This window comes from Triticum dicoccoides, chromosome 4A, assembly GCF_002162155.2.
Source record: "Triticum dicoccoides isolate Atlit2015 ecotype Zavitan chromosome 4A, WEW_v2.0, whole genome shotgun sequence".
Lineage (NCBI taxonomy): Eukaryota > Viridiplantae > Streptophyta > Magnoliopsida > Poales > Poaceae > Triticum > Triticum dicoccoides.
In genome coordinates, this window is record NC_041386.1 from 660,332,712 (window position 1) to 660,337,174 (window position 4,463).

At 43.0% G+C, this 4,463-nt stretch overlaps 1 long non-coding RNA gene across 1 annotated transcript; it reads right to left on the bottom strand.

Moving 5' to 3' along the window:
• Window positions 1-191: 191 nt before the first annotated feature.
• On the bottom strand, window positions 192-1,863 carry LOC119289614. Its single transcript, XR_005141555.1, has 2 exons — window positions 1,659-1,863; window positions 192-498 (listed from the first exon to the last, which is right to left on the bottom strand). It is a non-coding gene; the product is annotated as an uncharacterized LOC119289614 (long non-coding RNA).
• Window positions 1,864-4,463: the final 2,600 nt, after the last annotated feature.

Sequence of the window (4,463 nt, forward strand, 5' to 3'; positions counted from 1 at the left end):
AGTTGATTTTTATGTTGACGGTTTGCAAAAAGCATGTCCGTGTCACTGTCAGCGCGCAGTTTGCTGAACCATCCTCCTAACCAACATATATCAGGCACAACAGTTGCACACGTTCATTTCAGTCACAGAAAAAAATGAAATGTTCATTTCAGTCTTGAGATAATTTCAGGGAGACAAAGCAAAGTGTCAAATGAAAAGCGCAGTGGTCAGGCGAGGACCAGAATCTGATGCTAATTAAAATAAGCGCAGTGATTACAGTGCTAGTCTTGTCTGGTGCAGATAATATTATAGGAGTACCTGGTACAGTTCTCATCGAGCTAAACTTCTAGCTAGATTATTACGAAATTCTAAATTATTTTTGGGATAATTAACAGTATTGGAGGCCCGTCCGTCCGTCCATGGTGACCATGGCTGGTTTAGTTGCAGCAGCAGCAGAGGCAGTCGAGGCAGCACTCGCACGTCTCGTAGCAGCAGAAGCAGCACAGCGCCGTGAACACGCTGCAAACCAACCAAATACTCAATCACTCACACAAACACGGAGAAACAAAATCACAAAAAGGCGAATAACGAACAGAACACAAAGGAATTAACAGGAACTAGGCGAAACATCAGTTCCAATAATGTTCCAGCGCCTGTCTTGTGATTTCTCCCAAGATTTTTCGGAGTTTTATAGCCCCTGACGGCCTCTGCATCGACTAGTGCACATGGCGGAGAGAGATACGAGGAGCAAAACCCAGAGGGGGAGCCCTTCTCCTCGTGTGTGTCTCACCATGCGTAGAGGCAGCCCTTCTCCTCGTGGCGCCTCTGCACATGGTCTGTGTAGGACATCTCCTGCCCGGACGGAGCGTCGTACATCTTGCCCGGCTTTGCAGAGGGTGGGTTGGGTTACTATGGAAGAAGAAGTGTCTCCAAGGGAGGTGCTCTGCTCTCCTGTGGCTTTAGGAAGATGTAGGATTGGAACAGGAAGGAGTGGGTGGGGTTTCATAGGCCGGGAAGGCAGCTGCACCTGTGCCACAGTTTTTTTCTTACTCATCACCACCGCCTAAGCACAAGTGGCAACACTGTTTTGTAACTAACACAGCTCGATGGGACACGGCTTTTTGCTAGTCGACCTCTAGAAATCATAAAAAAAAAAATCTCTCAGAACTCGGAAATGGAACAGTTTAGTTCTTACATGAGTTGGGGAAATTAAATTTCGGGTCTGTCGTAAATGAAAAATATAGCGAGGGTTAAACTTGGTCTGTTCTTGTTTTCTCCATCTGGCGCCAAGGCGGACCCGGAGTCTCTTGTTCTTTTCTCTTGGTGGCTTGATTGTGAATCCTGACTTTCTTTTTTGAACGAACCGAGGATTCTAGTCTAGTTGGTTTGTCAGTTCTGACGGGCTAGAATGAATCCACCACCAATCGACGAGGACCCATGACCATGATGGGTGTGTGTGCATGCTCCTCTCTGGGGGTATGGGTATGGCCAGGAACGAGACTAAATAATCAGCCTCGATCTCCACTACTAATTAATCATGCTTGCAAAGTTAGCTACTACGGCCTCACGTACTGTTATCAGTGCAAGTATCACATCACATCATGCTTCAGAAAAGGTTGTATATATATGATGGCTGCAGATGCCTTGCTTCAGAAAAAGTGAGAAGCTGAATCAATTACCAGGCATAAAGGCAGCCCTTCTCCTGGTGGCGCTTCTGCGCGTGCTCGTAGTAGGACATGCCCTGCGGTGGTGGAGGGTTGTTGTACATCTTGCCGCCGGCCGGCTGGGCTCCTCTTCTCTCCGGCTTGCTTTAGATCTCGCTTAACTTGTGTGCGTAAGTATGGTTATTGCACATTGCATTTGGATGGGTGTATTTATAAATCAGGGGAGGTCCAACACTTGTGAAAGCCTAGCTGCCAAGTGTACATTCATATCCAAATGTATCTTCTAACATAAATTAGAAGTATCCTAATGGAGGCAAAAAAAGGGACCTCATTAGTTTCCTTCCACCCTAAGGTTTCAAACCTGTCAGCTACCTAGTGTGTTTCCATTGAATTGATTCACTATACTGCCATATTTGACCGGAAAGGGTCCAAAATAAGACGTCCAACATTTGTCGATGCCCAACATTAATAGGGCAGGGGATGTCCAACATCTGTCGACGCCCAGCAACAATTGTACATCACATCTGAATGTACTATCTTCTAAACTAAGTTAGAAGTATCCATGGGGAGACAAAAACAGGACTTGATTCGTTTCCTTCGACGCGAAGATTTTAAAATTGTCATCTACCAACTGTAATACCCATTGAATTGAGTTACCACGCTGCCATATTTGACTGTCAAAGTAATAAACATGCCTGCTTGTACATTTGTAGTCTAGGTAACACACATTTCACACTTTCACCAAATTAATAACTTTTGTATACTGATCGATGATCTCATCAGCGGGTAACAAGCACTGGCGGAGACAGACCCAACGCGCCCAGGGCCCTAGGCCTGGGTCGTGGCCACGGAATCCTTAGTTGTCTGTATAACTTTTGCTACTGTTCTATATTGTTAGTCGTGTTTGGCCTGGAGCAGGAGGATCCGATCGTGGCTCCGCCCCATGTAACCAAGTAATTTATGAATTGATAATGCTCTATGCTCGAGCTGATGGTATTTTTCTTGGCGCAGAATGGATGACAAGAGGATGCACCTTACGTCGTGTTCTTGGTTTTATCTTGGCATGCATTTTTTTTCGTCCGCTGCCAAGGTCGCTGACTACCGACTAGTCGACGTGGTATTCTAGAAGAAAACCCGTCAGTGTCGACGGGGACATCATGGAGGATTTGTTTCATCTGGCCTCTGTGTGGTCTTACTTGGCACCCATTCATTTGCAAGCAGAAGTGACCACGAAAGTATATCGCTCGCACCTGACAAGCGCCACAAAATAGATTAGACTATAACATGTATATGTTACTATGTTATTATCGGAAAGTTCAGTCCACTTAATATATTTAGGCTCACTTTGATACCCATCACGGATCTCCTTGTAATGTCTTTCTAGCAGTAACAACGATCAATAAAGATTTAGGGAACCGTGTTGTAGTTTTTCCATCAAAAATGGGCCTGAACTGTTGCCTCAAGTATGTATTCCGCATAGTAATAACATAGGAGTCCAAATTCAAACTAGGACTTGAATCCAGAGGTGGGTGTATGCCATTATAACACTAACATAATATTTTTTGACCTCATAACACCGACATCCCCAATAACTTGCACAAAATGATACACGTACGCTATCACACTAGTACTCGTATGTCCATTAGATGTAGTGTACATGCTTGCTATGTGTATAGTCATATCAAAGGCCCGTGAGCATATGACATGGCGATGATATGGTTCTATCATAAAAGGCAAGGATGTCAAATCAAATTGACTATGGTAGAAGTAGTGCATGTGCTGAAATTGGAGACACCCCTTGCTGCACAAGCCGATAAATGCAATGCGGTGGGCTACCGAAGCACCATCACATTAACATTTCCGAGAAATATTGTTGCATTCCAACCCTCTCAGGTCTAGTTCTTCTAGTAATGAGGACGAGAACATCTATAGATTCATTAAGGAGTGATCACTATCTTATTTAAATGAGTTGCATAGGTTTGAGAAGCATTGGGGATTATTCTATGGCAGGGTAGTAGATGAAAGTGAGACCTTTGGATCAATAAGATCCTTCTATTTCTTCCATAGGAGCGAGTTGGGCATATATGCCTACATAATGCTATCAGTGCCATGCGGGATGTTATCCTTGCATTTAGGATAGAGCAGTCTACCGATTACAAGGTATCACATCTAAATGTATCTTCTTACATGCTCAAATTAGAAGTACCCTTATGGAGACGAAAATTCAACTTAATTAGTTTCCTTCACTCTGAAGATTTCTAAATTGTCACATATCCACTTCCCCGTCTTGGTTTGTTGCCCCCCTTGTATTCTGGATCAAATTTTAACCATATATTTGACTAGCAAAATTCAAGTTATATGCCAGAAAAATTACATTGTTAGATTCGTATTCGAAAGAAGTTCTCAATGACACTATTTTTGCACCATATAATTTATATTTTGCTAGTTAAATTTATGATAAAATTTAGCCCAAAATACGAGAGGGGCTAATAAACCTGGACGGAGGAAGTACTGTAATTCCCACTTAATTGATTTACTAATTACTACACTGCCATATTTGATTGGCAAACGCTAGATCAAGCGTTGGTACATAACAATTCAGCTGATGATACCATTTTAGCGGGCAACCAAGTACTTAGTGACTAATTAATTGATGATCTGCCCTTTTTTAAGGCCCCATGCTTTCAGTTGACAATAATATTTAGTACTAGTGGGTCCTGTTCTTGGCATGGTCAGGAATTGAGTACATCAGGGTAGCAAGACTAGAATGACTAGTTGATGTTTTCTTGAAACAAGGCAAAAGATCTGACATTTTCATTG